Below are 16,226 nucleotides of genomic sequence, written 5' to 3' on the forward strand. Positions count from 1 at the left end.
CTTTGTGACGACCTAGAGGGGTGGGATAGGGAGGGTGGGAGGGAGGCTCAAGAGGGAGGGGATATGGGGATATATGTATGCATATGGCAGATTCACTTTGTTGTACAACAGAAACTAACACAGTATTGTGAAGCAATTATACTCCAATAAAGATCTATTAAAAAAAAAAAGAGGCAAGCTTGGTGAAAAAAAAAAAAGAGAGAGTACATACAAAAAACTATTGGAGTTCAGTAGACTACCTTTGGCTGGAGTGATCAACATATTCTCTACGGTGGAAAGTAGTATTTCAACAGAAGGTGTTTGGGAAAATGGAGTCTGGATGTCAGAAAAGACATCCAAATAGGCTGACCAGGAAGAGCAAAGGCACAGAATGGGAGCTGATGCATAAGATATAGAATAAAGACATATGAAAAATAGAACTGATGAAGGACACAGCTAATTGTCCTCTCAAAAATCTATTTTTCCCTTGGCCACCCATCTAGAAACTATATTTCTCAACCTTGCTTACAGCCAGATGTAGCCATGTGACCAACTTCTTGTCTTGGCATACGAATGCAAATCCCTTTTTTCTGCTTTAGATGAAATTGCTTGCCCTGAATTTTCTTTGTTTCTCTCACTTTCCCATTCTCATGGGCTAAATGTTTCTGGCATTTGAATAGGGTTCAAGAACACTTGTGAAGAAAATACTCTAAAATATGCGGCCATGAGAAGAATGGTTGGTCCCTCGATGATTTCCTGGAGCAGAGCCAGTCTAGACGTTTAACATTCAGACTTTATGTTATGTCTTTGAATGCCAGGATGAGTTTAAACTTTTTTCTGTTTTTATGGTGTTTATTAGGTGAAGGAAGAAGAGAAAAGAAGATAGCTAACTTTTTTTTTTCACATTTACCATGGTGCTTTTCCAAGTTATTTCATCATAATTTGATAAGAAGAATTTATTGGAAGTTGTGCATTGAATGGATTGAAGTAAGAATAGATGACAAGATCAAATCAGTTAATATCATACATGAGAATGTAAAAGAGGGAACAGAAAGGTAAATTGTAGAAAATACAGAATTGCAGTTGTAATAGAAGATTACCTAGGTGTGATATTAGCCTAGGAGACAATGGAGATTGGGCTTCTTTCAAATTAGGTAACACAGAATAAGGAAAAGGATTTTTTTTCTTTTCTTTTTTTTTTTTTTTTTTGCGGTACGCGGGCCTCTCCCGTTGCGGGGCACAGGCTCCGGACGCGCAGGCTCGGCGGCTATGGCTCACGGGCCTAGCCGCTCCGCAGCATGTGGGATCTTCCTGGACCGGGGCATGAACCCATGTCCCCTGCATCGGCAGGCGGACTCTCAACCACTGCGCCACCAGGGAAGCCCTAAATGAGGGAATTATGAAAAAAAATATATTCAATGATGAGTTAAAAATTTAGAAGAAGAACTAACAAGAAAGCAGGACTGAAACTTCAGTTTAGAAACATTTGCTCAAAGATAAGTTGAGAAAATAAGCTCAGTATAACACCAAATGTAAAGAGTGTACAAAACAGGCCAGATCTGAAAAGGGAAGAGGACAGGATTTCACAGATCCATATTTGATCCTAAATAAGGCAGAGCTGATAAACATTTCATTTTAAGTTCCTTTCAAGTAGATATAACATGTTAGCTATAGATTATCAGACAGAAGAAGAAAGGTTTTGAACAGTGATTTCAACTTTTCCCTAGTGATAAAGGTAATGCATTATTCTCTTAATGTTTTTCTTTATACCTAAAGAATTCTTTCCAGATAATACTCGCATTTTCAGAACTGTCTAAACAATTCATACAAAATTTTTCCTGCTGCCAAGATTATGTCAGTAACTGAATAAAATTAAATTTTGGCTTAAGATCTCTAAGTTTATTGCCTAGGTTGCTCTTTACTCCACTCCAATAGAGTCTGAGAACTGAAGCAGTGACTGAAACAGTGATTGCAAGTCCAGTGCAGCCCAAGTCATCCCCATGCTTGAATCTCTCTACACTTCTCTTGACAAGTCCTACCTCTATCTAAATATCACCACATACTTCCTGACATCAGTGAAAGAGAATCCAAGTTTTCAATGGCTCTATTTGTTCAGAAGTCTTCCTGATATAGTAGTATAATCATTTCAACCCTCTATAGAAGACTTCCAATATAAAGATAATTCCTTTTCAACATGACTACAATTCAAATATTCAAAAACTGTTATGTCTCCTGTAAGTCTTCTTTCCAAACTAGCCACTTCCAGTTCCTTAAGTCATCTCTGATATAGCTGTTTACACTACCTTTACCATACTGATCATTTACCATTCTGGGAATTCATACGCCCATATTCTGCAGATATCTAGAAGGGATCACAAAATTAAAGAGAATTTGATCAGTGCAGAATAGTCAGGAACTGCAGTCTTATCTATAATGATCAAACCATTATGCTAAAATTAGTTCAATGTTTTGCTATCTTCAAAACTTATTATGGGCCCTTCTTGTACAACTATAAGTAATAGCAACACAACAAAGTTAGTCATTTAAAATTATCCTGTCTTTGAAAAATATGTTATTAGTCTGTATGTGTGCAGCTAAATTTTTATTTAAGTAAAAGATTTTATATTAATTCTTATTCAATTTCACCTTGAATGATTCATTCTATTCTTCTAACCTTCTGAGAAAATAAGTACATCCCAATCCTATACCCAGGTTATTCATCACTGCTTTGTGTTTGGGTTTTATCATTATGCTATGCATCTCCCTTTCAAAGTAATACACAAAAATTTTTAAAAGGACAAAATTGAAAACTGAACCCAGTAGAATGCCACTAGAGGCCTCCTTCTAGGGTGATGTATTGATACATTCATTAATAAGATTTCATGTAGAGTCATACAACCCATTTATGAGATTAACTTAATGTATTTTATCATCTAGACATTATTTCTCCAAATTAGTCAAAATTATTTAAAAAGTCATTTTTTATGTAACCTGTCTAAATATAAATAATATATCATATGTACTATTATTGAAAAAAGGACTTCAGCTTTTCTGGTCTAGTTAGGACAGAAATACAAAGAAACAGACAAAACAATGACAACAACATAAGAAACTGAGGTCCTGTTGCATTTCTTATTCCTAGTGCCTATATGCTGCTCCAGGTGTTGAATTTCTTTGTAAGTACTATTAATCATCCAATTAATAAGTCATAGTAATCAACGCTGGTATCTAACGTAAGTATTATTATTGTTGGACTATACTTTTTGTTCTTTTTAAATATAAATACATTGTAGGCATTTGCAATGGTTTACTAATGCCCCTAAAAATACCTGAGTAATGTAGAGTTAACTAGTACCAACCAAGTATTTTCTAATTTGTCAGTTGCCTCAATTCTCTTCCCACCAGTAATTTTTCACATTTTTTATTATGCATGAGAAATAGAATTTTCTAAAAAAGGATGATATTGATCTTCCCCATATTTCCATTCATTGTTGGTATAAAAACTAAGTCTCTAAGCAAGAGTGAGGCAAGGAAGTTTATTTTGTTGTTGTTTCATTGTTTGTTTTGGGTGGTTATTTATATATGGATTTGAGATCTGGTGGATGGTTTAGAGACTGTGACTTGCACAATATAGGTGGGAATAAGATAAACGCACACGCATACAAGTAATAGTCTGGGCAAAATGTGACACAGCTTCCTACAAGCCTACAGGGGAGGAGTTGAGATGGTTGCAGATATATATAGGTTTCTATGAGAAAAGTTGAGTTATTGAGGGCTAGACAAAAAAAATGAGAAAGTAAAAAAGTAGTTGTCATTTGTACAGGAGGGCTGAGAAAAATAGAAATGTCTAGATGAGACAGAATTTAGTCGACATTGAATAACTGGGTAGACTGTCATACAAAAAAGACAGAATGTTAGAAGAGACTTTGCTGGGATGGGGTGGAGTGGGGCTGGGTGTGAATATACACAGTAAAACCCTTGGAATATTTATTCTGGAACTAAAAAGAACGAGTTAAAGATATCAGTTTAGGAATTATAAATACAGTGGTGATCCACACGAGTGGATCAGCTCATTCAAGGAGAGTAGTGTGAAAGCACAGGAGAGGGAAGTTCAGGGAGCCCCTTTATGTCAAGAGTGGGCGAGGCAATAAATTATGGGAGAGAGGTACACAGAGAGAGAGACAGAGAGGAAGAGCTCCCCTTGTTTAACTTGTTGCTCTAAATAAGACCCCCCCAAAAGTCCTTTTTGTTAGCAATTTTATAAACCTCATCTTAGTTTTGGTCTTCAGCCTTCCTGATATTAGCTTGAGATTTCTGTGCCATTTCATTTATTTTCACTTTCTAATTCAATGTCTCTTTTAAAAATATGACATAATCAGCACAGCCTCAAATAACCATGTTTCCTTAAGTTATTCCTCCTCCCCCTTTTCTTTGTGAGATAAAAGACTGATGTCACCAAGGAATGTAAGGACAAATGGGAAGCCTTCCAATGACTTCCCCTTGGTACTGCAGTAAAATCTAAACTCCTTGTGGTTGTCCCATAAGTCCTTACAGGAGCTGGCTCGTGCCTCTCTGGCTTCATCACATTTAACCTTCCATCAAATATGCCTTCTTTCTGTCCTGGTATCCTCCAATATACTCCTGCCTGAGGGACGTTGCACTTGCCGTTTACTCAATCTGGAACGTGAGTTCTTTATTCCCATAGTTTGAATCTCAGCTCTCTTGGCATAGACTTCCCTAACTAGCTTAGCTAAAGCGGATGTCTCTATTCCATTGCCCAGTCTTTTTTTTTTTTTTTTTGCGGTACGCGAGCCTCTCACTGTTGTGGCCTCTCCCGTTGCGGAGCACAGGCTCCGGACGCGCAGGCTCAGCGGCCATGGCTCACGGGCCTAGCCGCTCCGCGGCATGTGGGATCTTCCCGGACCGGGGCACGAACCTGCGTCCCCTGCATTGGCAGGCGGACTCTCAACCACTGCGCCACCAGGGAAGCCCCCACTGCCCAGTCTTAATTCTTTTATACAGATATCATTATCTACACTTCTCTAATTTTTATTGGTTTGATTTGCGTCTACCAATCCACCTACATGCATTAACTTCATGAAGGTAAGGGCTATGTTTCATTTACTAGTGTGTCTTCAGATTTTGGAGTAATACCAAGCAGAAAGAAGGCCCTCAGTACACAAATCTCATTAAAATGAATTAGTGACTGAATGAAGACAATTTATACTGTGTCCAAAGGAAATCTCATTACTGGTAGAAAAGGGATTGAATTTTGAAAGACTCTACCATGAAGTGAACATCAATTATGTTTACAGAAAAATATAACCATTTACAATATAGAAATCATCTATTAAATGGCTAAATATTGTAAAAATTTCTTTAATGTGCAAATAATTAACAAAAGAGTGTTTTGGGGTTTTTTTGCCCTTTTTTGATGGTTTCAACTCTAATGGACATGCCACATATTTTCCTGAGAATAAAAATGTTCCCGCCAACTTATTTCTCAAAGTTGTTGGGTATTGCACACATGGGAAAGAAAGAGGAAAGGTAGGAAATTACACAGACCACAAACACACTTTTAAACCAGAAATAAAATGCAACTGATGGAGCAGCCAGTTCAAGCTGGAAGTCTATCTTCATTGTACTGAGTATGCAGGAAGAGCATGAAGAGAGTGAAAAGGGAATGATGACCAAGTCTGCAGAAATAGACATAATCAGGTCTCTCCTCAAAGAAATAGATTATTTTTAGGATGAACACCTGCAGGCCTACATACCCCAAATGTTCTAGCCATGTTGAACACATAAGCACAACAACCCACAAATAATAAAACTGGCTCAGTTAAGTGAAGTCCTTGCCAAGGGTCATAGGGCTGGTATGCAATACTGTTTCATGAGACATCATGAGAGCTACTGAAAACTGCCCAGGGAACACAGGCATATCAATTGTTTTAACACTTTATTTTCTTTCTAAATTCAGTAACACACTTGGACACATAAAAATATTAAAGTATAAAAAATATTTTGTTTAATCTGATTTTGACCTCCAACGAGTCAAAATTGAATGTGTCAGATGAAAAAAAAAGGCTGACTTGTAAATTTACCCACTGTAAAATTGTTCTTCTGATTTTTCTGCATTAGAAAAGTCATTAAAATGTTTGGCATATATAGTAATTCACTGGATATAAACATTTAATGTGATCTCAATCTAACTATAGCTCAAAATTGCTCATAAAGATTCAAAGAGATCCTAAAATTATAGGACTATAAAACCATAAATCAGATTCTCCACTTTACTTACTGAAATGGTATCAACCTTTCAAGTGCCAAAGATTTGAATGACTTATGAAGAGATGCCTTGTTCTATTGACATCATAAATCTATCATAGTCCGTGCCAAGGTCCGTACTTAACAGTACTTCAACTGTGAAATGCTCATTTAAATCCACAGTTCAAAGATTTTCTTAAGAGATGACAGCATAATGTTGAAATTATTGATGTCAGTCTCTAATACAACAGATTCCCTATAGAGCCACTCAAAATCCATGGCTTTCTCTCACTGTGAGGGTATCAGCCATCTTTGAGTTGGATGAAAGAATGTGAAGAAAATATGTCCCATGTTATCATAGTTATGTAACATATCCTCTTTTCTAAATTGCACAATTCAGAGCTGAACTTTGAAACTCTGCTATGCTTCTACACAATGCCATAAAAATTTGACTAAATGCCATTCAAGAAAATTTTAATAATATTATATATTCCCAAAGTTAATTATTATATAATTTATTTCATGTACATTTTAGTAAGAATTGTTCTATCTTGTTCTATTGTATCCAGTCAGTCAATGTTTATAATATATGAATTTCCTTCAAACAAATCTAAAACAATGCAAGAATTTTACAAAAACAATATTTCTTAGAAAGCTGTGTTACTTAAGATGGCAATGAGAGAATGTGCTGGCTAATTGAAAATAGGAAATTTAACAAATTATATAAGAGAAGTATTCACTTAAATTCTTCAGGTACATATTGCGGACTTTCTACATGCCCATACGGCAATGAACAAAACAGTATTATTATAGTTTATGTGCTAATGGAGCTTACAATGAAAGATATTTTCTAAAACAATTACTATAATAAACTCATGGGATAATTTAATATTTTTGTTCTAGGGTTCCTTATATAAAAAATGTTAGACCATTAAATCCATTCCTACTTAGTATATTTAGTGATCTTTCTTCTACCCACATAGAGAAATAGAGCGATAATTTGGGGGTCTAAAAAATGAATGGGTAAATAAGCATTTCATTCAGTAATCGAAAGCAGAATCAATTGCAATGTAAACACTGCCTAGCATGTGAGTTCTAATGCATATTGTGCCTAAGGCTAGTAACCATACATAAGTAAGTGACTGCTGCAGAATGTTTGAAATTCAAAGAACTGAAAAGCACATTAGGTTAGCATCCCATATGTCCTGAGTTACAAACTCATTGACCTCCATTTCTAATGCTGTAAAAATTAATATGAAATGATTTGTCCAAATTAAGACAGTCACTAACTCATAAACCAACTAACATTCATTTATTTTGTACCTTCCCTCTTTGTTAAGCACCTTTGGATAATACTGGGTTATACTGAGATAATGTGTAATATCTGAAATACAGTAAATACTCAACAAATCTTGTTGATTTCTAGGAATAGTCTATTAGGCTAAAACACCATGAAGAATGTAGTGACACTGAAGAAGAAGGTACAACTCAGTAGCTAACAGCAAAGCAACCACCAGCCCACTTAACAGGGAGCTCTGATTTTTAGCTAGGGCACCTTAACAGACTTTTTACTAAATTCCACATTGTTTGTTTTGTTCTTCAGAAAGGTGGAGTAGTACTTGTAATTATTTGCCCCAGGTTAAGGGAAAACTGCACCTAACACATGTTTTTTTCCCTTCAGACAATGTTCCTCTTTCTTCAAAGTCTAAAAAGAGAGATTGGTAATTCTTCCAAGTTCCTGAGAAGCGTGATATGTACAAGCCATCCTTCATTTGTGAGCTCCTCATGGGCTTAGGAGGCAAGTAAAATTAGATCAAGAAGTCCTCCTAGGCTAAAATTAACTTCTGAAATTCTTTCTTTCTTCTGAGTCTTCCAGGATGACTGGAGAAGGAGGAATCTATAGGTGCCTCTAATCTTTGTTTTACAGATGAGAACGCTGGAAACTCTTGAGATTTTTCCAAAAGACCACAAACCTATTAACATCAGTCCTGGGTCCTGAAGAATACCTTGTAATTTTATCGTCAGTATACTTCTGTCAGATCCCATGCCTTGCACTACATTTTATACAGGTGGTACTTAATTTATACTTGTATAAGGCAAATTCTGCCTTATAATTGAATGACCACCTATGAATAACAGTCCTGACTAAGAGATCCTTTCCTCCCTCCTCTTATGTCATCTTTCCTCTTCATTTCTTTTTCTGCTACTTTCAGATACCCCTTAGCAGCCCAAACTCTTGATTACAAGGGGGTCACAACAATGTTAAAAATTCTCCCCAAGTTATTTCTTTTTTCTCACCTCTCTAGTTATTATGATACCAGTAAGAGACCAGTGGTCCATTTCATCTCCTGTGATGAATTTCTCTAGATAATCTAAGCATAGTTGTCTCTGAAATAAAGATTAACTATACTTTATCTCTTCATATATGCAAAGTTCTACCTTTGTATCTGTGCCCATGTTGTATTTTCCTATAAAGTTGACTGAATAAACAGAAGGTTAGTTGAAGAACAGGGAGCAGAAAAAGTGGTTCTGCCAGTCAGAATTAAAAAGTGATTGTGAATAGCTTGAGCAGGAAAGGAATTTATTTCAGGATTCAGGGTGCCTCATAACTTTTATAGAAAAAGAGAATTAGGCCTGGATGAGGGGCTAGGCCATTGATTATACACAAAGGTGATGCCACAGGCATGGATATTTAGGATGCCGGCCCTGGCATCATCACAGTAATTTTCAGCAGTGCTGTCGAAATCTCAATTTGGTTACCACCACGGTGAACAACCTGTGAACACCCTGCACACACAAAGATGTAAAGTTCACATCTGATGGGCCAAGTTTGGGTCACGTGATGACGTATCTGTAGGCCAAGAACAGGGAGACGAAATATCTTCTGTTTATATGTGCATAGGGATCAGTGGGACGTTGCTTCCTGACTCTTGGGAATCCCCCCCAACACTGATAACGGAATGAATATTCAGTGGTTGAATGCCAAACATCAGCAAGTACTTGAGACAGAGACCAGAGAGGAATCTCTCATTTGAAGGGGTTAATTTCAAGCCTTAGATTATTATGCTTCAGCTGCATGAAGAAATAAATAAGCCATGGTGGGCAAGTCTGGAAACATGAGTAAATCATCAAGTTCCACAATATTTTCTAGGAGAAAAGTATACAAAGCCTGAAAGGCAGTGTATGCAGTGATTAACAGCACAGACTGCACAGGTATAAATACTGTTTCAGCCACTTATTGACTGTGTGACCCTGGATAAATTTGCCCAATTTTCTGTACCTCAGTCTTCTCATCTTGAAAACAGTACAGAATCAATATCTACATGTTCATTCTGAGTTCTGAACCACCAATTAAATTTTAGAACCACAACCAGTTACTAAGCTGATTTGCCTGAATTCCACTGTTAGGAACCTAAATCAAAGAGAATTTTCTGAAATGCAGATAGAGACCCTTCATTCCTAGAGATATTGGAAAATAAGCACAGCTCAATCATTAACCCCAATTCAAAAGACTCAGTACCTTTTTCTATGCATTGACTGCATTTATGCAAAGCTTTTTTATAGGTGATGCTTATGGCCACAGTGGACCCCCATTTGCATTTTCAATTCTTCATACCTATTACTAATCCTCCCTCTGCATTACACTTTGCCAAGTAAAACCATTAGTGCATAGGACATTAAAAACAAATCAATGCTTCTTTTTATAAAGGAAGTGGTCTTTTATGCATAGACCTGGAGCAGACATTTGTTGATTGCCTCCTCAATATCTAATCTCTACTAATCTCTCTTCAACAGCACCCAGACTTTCCTCCAGATAATCCACATCACTTCATTCCCTGCCTCTTGAGCCTCAGGTACAGAAAGCCACATTGCTTAAACCAGATAGCAAATTCCATACTCTGGGCTGCAGACTTTGGTTCAGGGATGATCAAGCCAATGAACCATAAGGAGGTATTTACTGGGACTGCCAGGAGAGCAGTTCCCCCTCTTTTTTAGGGGAGCTACCAGAACAGATGCCTTCTCTTTCTCCAGACTTCATGCTGTGAAGTTATGAGGCTTGACCCCTCTGTGGCCATCATGTGGAAAGCCGACCTAAATATTATGCCTACACACAGCATGTGCACAGCTAGAGAATTACAGAGAAAAAAGCCAAAATCGGGATGACATCATGAACATTTAGTTCAAACTGTGCCTCAAGTCAGTAAAATCTCTTATTTTGTAGATATATAAGTCAAATTATTTTTTATGCCAATTTGGGTTAGGTTTTCTACCGTGTGCAAGTGAAAGATTCCTAATTCAGAAGCAAACTAGAAAATGATCAGAAAATATATTCTTACACGTAAGAACAAAAATAATGGATATTATATTTACCAAAAAATTGCCTACTGCAATACATTCAGCAGAGAAACAATCAGAAGTTGTTTCAGAAGGAATCACAGATTAAGACTCAGAGTAGCTGTGATAGTAACAAATCGTTTACAAACGTCAACAAATGTTTTCATATATGACTATTTATCCTCCTTTTGGACTGAAAATATCAGTCAGATAAAAGGCATCTTAGGTTGAATTTTTTTTCACAAGTACATGAGAAAAAAAAAAATCATGCCTGCCAAAAATGCTTCCACCTGACTTTTACAGTTTAACTCTGACTGCAGGTGGGAGTCGTTCAATGACTAAAATGGAGAGAAGTCTAGTTTAAAACACCTTAGAGCTCTGAAGGGAAATTATGATGTCAAAATACATCCTCCAGCAAAAGTTAATGCAGAGACACTAGTGTGCCATTGTACACTCCTCCCAAGGGTACAAAAAGAGAGAAGAAAACAGGATATTTAGAGCAAAATACATACAAAGTAGGTTATACCTTTCAAAAATATTAACTTTTCTTAACTCTTTCATTTTAAACATGCAATATGCAAATCAGAGAGAATCAAAAACTCACATTATGTTAAATTTATATTATATGCACTACATTAGATGATTCAGTATAAAATTAGCCCATTCCGGAAAGATAGAGGTAATGAACTCTAATTTAAATTCTGCTGTGGAATCAGCTCAATGAACTTGAGCAGTACATAGACACCTTTTGACTGTCAGTTATTTCACACATTTGTACATAAGGGTATTGAAGACATTATATCATTCAGACATGAAGAATAACACACTTGAATGCATGAAAATTACAAAAATGCCTAATAACCTAATTACGTGAGTTCATTGATCCCTATTCGCTAAACTATTAGCCCTCAACCAGAAAACTGGAAATTTTTGGTATAAAGAAAAGATGTCCTCAACGTATTGCATGTCTTAGTTTCCTTACTTTTTTCTTTTCAGTTATTATTATTTTTTAAATCCAACAGTATAAAAAATTAAGGTGATGAATGCCCACGATGAGGAGGTAGAATGTGTGTGTGTGTGTGTGTGTGTGTGTGTGTGTGTGGCGGGGGTGTGTTTGGTGGGTGTCAGGGGGCGTTACACAGTTGAACTAAGGAGATACTTTTGAAGTGGTTGGACCAGTAAAGAGTAAGGAGGTACTGTATCTGATATAAGTGAGTATGCATATGCATATTATCAAATTTCGAATTTGAATAATATAAATAATTATTCGAATAATTATTATATATAAATATATAATTCTTCCACAGCAACTGACTAAATTATGCTTCAGAATTCTAGAGGCAGAAAATTCTACCCATGAAAACATACTAAATTTTGGGGGGTAGGGGGTGAGCAGGCGGTGGTGAGGTCAATAGACTTCACAGATATCGAGGTAGAAGAGATTTGATAAATTTCCTTTGAATAAAAAGAAAACAATCATATAATTTTTAACATATTTACATATAATAATACATAATTTCTGGAGGAAATATATGCTAAAATTATATATATGCATAGATATATGTTTATATATATATATAAAAATTGGCGCAAACTATTATAGGACACTAAGTGTTTAGCACAAAACAAAACGCTATTTAGGCTTTCTATTACTGATGGACACATCACACACTATAACGGATAATTTGCAGCAGTGTACTTGCCAAGAAAATGTACTGTTATTTTACACCTGCTTCATGCTTTAATTTTCTATTTGATATTCTGTTACATTAGGTATCCCTATAGAGAAGCTTTTTTTTTTTAAAAAAAAAGGAAAGCTGAGGACTAACATGTGAAACTCACTTACAGGAATTTGACAAATGCCTACCCAAGAGCCCTAAGCCATCTATGGCGGCAGTCTGCTTTATATAAGGTCCGGTGACACTGGGAGCTGCCACACATATATTCAGGAGACGCACAGAACCAGGTAAGTGCTAGGTCATCATCATTTTTACAGCTTTCACTTTCTAACTGTTGCCTATTTTGGCAGCCACATGTCCTCTTTTTATTAAAAACAAAAAGCTATTAAACCTAAATGTTTTAGTGCTATTTTGCTTCCTATTTTAGCAATACTAGTGAGTATCTTTATGAAATACTCATCTTTATGTAGAATACTCGAAAACATAGAAAATAAGAAGTAGTATTGTTGTTTTAAGATCCCTATCGATTAAAAATATTTTGTTCAATTTTATCTTTAGTTCTTAACCTACTTTATATATATATATATATATATATATATATATATATATTTTTTTTTTTTTTTTTTTTTTTTTTGCGGTATGTGGGCCTCTCACTGTTGTGGTCTCTCCGGTTGCGGAGCACAGGCTCCAGACGCGCAGGCTCAGTGGCCATGGCTCACGGGCCCAGCCGCTCCGCGGCATGTGGGATCTTCCCGGACCGGGGCACGAACCCATGTCCCCTGCATCGGCAGGCGGACTCTCAACCACTGCACCACCAGGGAAGCCCCCCTACTTTATATTTTACTCACAGGTATGTTCTTATTTAAGAAGCTGATTTAGTTTTTTGATTCAGTCTTCGCAGGTTTTCTTCAGATGGAAGGTCGAAATACTTTTGGCCACCTGTTTTTGAGGTTTCATTTTTTTTCTTTTCTCATGAAATTTTTTTAAAAATTGCAACTTTATGTACAATGTGTGACTTTAAAAATACTCCTCATTTGGGCAATTAAATTGCAACTCCATTTTAAGGGAAAGAATTTGAACTTACATGTAATGCTTAATCGAAATGGTTGATTGTTTTCTTTGAAAAATGGGCTATAAAAGAAAGCACAAAGATGGCAAAAAAGTTCTCCCAAGATTTTATTTTATTTTATTTTGTCAGAAGAGAAATGGAAGTATTCTATCCCCCATTACTCTTCCTGATTACTTTCCAAGTCCTTTTGTCTCAATGTTTTTCTAAGTCATCCTGTCAGCTGGAAACAAATCATGAGTTTATACTGTACACAGCCATTCTTACCTTTGAGTATCCAAGCAAGTACAGTTTATGAGACAGTGATTTCCAACTCAGTAAGAACTTTCCCCCCTCTTTTCTGGAATTAAAAGAGAAACAAGAGTCTAACAAACTTTCCTCCTCTCTCCAATATTTATCTCAGGTAAATTAGCGCACTGAGTTGGAAGGCCATTACTCTTCTTGAGACTCTTCTCCTCTCTCTCCATGAAGCCAGATACTAACTCAGCTGAACTCACTGCTTGAGAACAAGGAGAACCATACTGGAACTAACTCAAATTTTTAAAAATTCACTTCTGATTTGGCAAAGGCTAGCTCCATGCCTATGCATTTGGTTTGTTAGATAGGCTACTTCCAGATCTCAGGTACTCTGAAGTGTAGACCTCTAAGCCATGTTCTCTGTGAAGCACCACACCATTAAGTCACCCTACTTCACTTATTCTTGGTAGTAACTAAGAGCTTTCTAAGGATTTGCATTCACCGCAGACTATTCTCTTTTTAATGGTGTTTTCCTTTCCTTTTTTTAAGCCACCATACTTTTGAACTCAATGAATTTGCTCTTTCAGAAACTAGCTAAACACAATGCACTCAAGGGTATCTGAAAATAGGAATAACAACAACAAAAACACTGTCTAAAATCTTAAAACACTGAAAATGATTGTCCAAATCACAGTGGCTGCTATTAGCACACTAGAAGCAACTCACAGGATTAATTTCCCAGAAGAGGCTGATATCAGTGCTAAGTAAAGCTACATATTATGAACCCATGTGAACTTTCTAATGCAAAAACCTATAATATGGACATTAAAGTGTAAGTAGTTTGCTAGCCGTGAGAAATTATATTAGCCATGTTTTTGTCTATGGCAGATCACAAGTAAGTGTAGTCAGAAAATAGATACAGAACACAGAACAGGAGAAAACTGACATTTTATTAACAACTCCATTAGAATACATGAGCTCACAGCCAAGCAAAAATCAAGAATCAGTAAGTGTTTTAAATTAAGCACCTGACATGTTGGAAATGAATGTACACTTCAGAACACTGCAGGAATCAGTGACCACTCCTTGAAATATGATTCCCAACTATTGGATTCATTACTTGAAAGTCTCAAATAAATTTCTCTCAAGTTAAAAGATGAATCCAAATTACAACTAATTATTGACCATTCCTAAAGTATAGGAATTGTGTCATCCAAAATTAAGGGAAAATAATTTGTAAAATAATTTTAATACAGAATGAATTTCAACTCACATCAGAGTTTTATTTCTTTTCTAATGCTTATTGAAGAGCATTGACACTTTGTCATTGATTTAAACTCAAGGGTGGCAAAACCTGTCATGGATATAGCAATTAACAAAGATAACTTCCACTTTGTAGACACACACATACACAGAAACTAAAATTGATCTTCCACCTCCCTCAAATCCAGTCTCAATTTTTTCATGAAAACACTTGCTCCCTCCTTCCAGGGTTATCTTAATCATCGGTTCAATGACTGTCATTCTTTTTTTTTTTTTTTTTTTTTTTTTTTTTGCGGTACGCAGGCCTCTCACTGTTGTGGCCTCTCCCTTTGCGGAGCACAGGCTCCGGACGCGCAGGCTCAGTGGCCATGGCTCACGGGCCCAGCCGCTCCTCGGCATGTGGGATTTTCCCGAACCGGGGCACGAACCCGTGTCCCCTGCATCGGCAGGCGGACTCGCAACCACTGCGCCACCAGGGAAGCCCGACTGTCATTCTTAATATTCAGTTATTGAATAAGGCAATAAAAACTGAATTTGTAGAATTTTTTCTTGATGCTCTTGCATGTTTTCTTTTCAGCCTTACTCAGTGTACTCTGTAAAGTTCCCTGACTCATAATTTATGCATTTAAGGGCAGTTATAACAAGAGCATCCACCAGGTACAGCGCTAAGTTCTCTACATCTTGATCTTTCCACTACCCTTTATCTTACAAAAAGAAAAAAAGAACCCCCCCTCCAAAAAAAGAGAAAACTATACAGCAGCTGTAATTAGTCTCACTTTATAGATGAAAAAACTAAAGCTCAGAGAGTTTAATAATTTAACTAAAGGACCAAGGACAGTAATGAAGGGAGCTCAAGCTTGAAATGGGATTTTGCAACCTCCAAAATGCTAGAACCACTCTTCAGAATGCCTTCATGTTTTAAAAGATTGGGACTTTACCTCTCTATGCGTGTTTACACTTCCTTTTTGGATAAATAAACCTCTCCTTCTACTTCTTAATATCTTAGCCCCTCAATGAATCTTCAATGGGAACATACTTTCCCTTTCTATTCCCCTCTTATTTTAAATACTCCATTGAACTAAAACACATGAACTAATATAAACCAGTGGTCAGAAGCCTTTGCATTTCAGTTTCTTTCTATAGGCAAGCCAATTATTTTCTCTTGAAGTATAAATGTCTGCCTTTAATGTGTTACATAGGTTAATAAAAACAATGTAATGTTGTATTCCAATATTTGAATATCCAAAATACATTAATATATTTGTGTGTATATATATACACTTAATTAAATATAATTAGAAATGCTATACTCAATTGGGTATGTTCACTAAAGAAATTATCTTCTATTTCTGCTTTAAATAACTTTATAGATGCAGTTTTGAGCAGTGTCATTGCCATTGGAT

Source organism: Delphinapterus leucas, chromosome 2 (genome assembly GCF_059928025.1).
Source record: "Delphinapterus leucas isolate spDelLeu-1000000601 "Yukka" chromosome 2, BTC_Dleu_Yukka2, whole genome shotgun sequence".
In the NCBI taxonomy this organism is placed as follows: domain Eukaryota; kingdom Metazoa; phylum Chordata; class Mammalia; order Artiodactyla; family Monodontidae; genus Delphinapterus; species Delphinapterus leucas.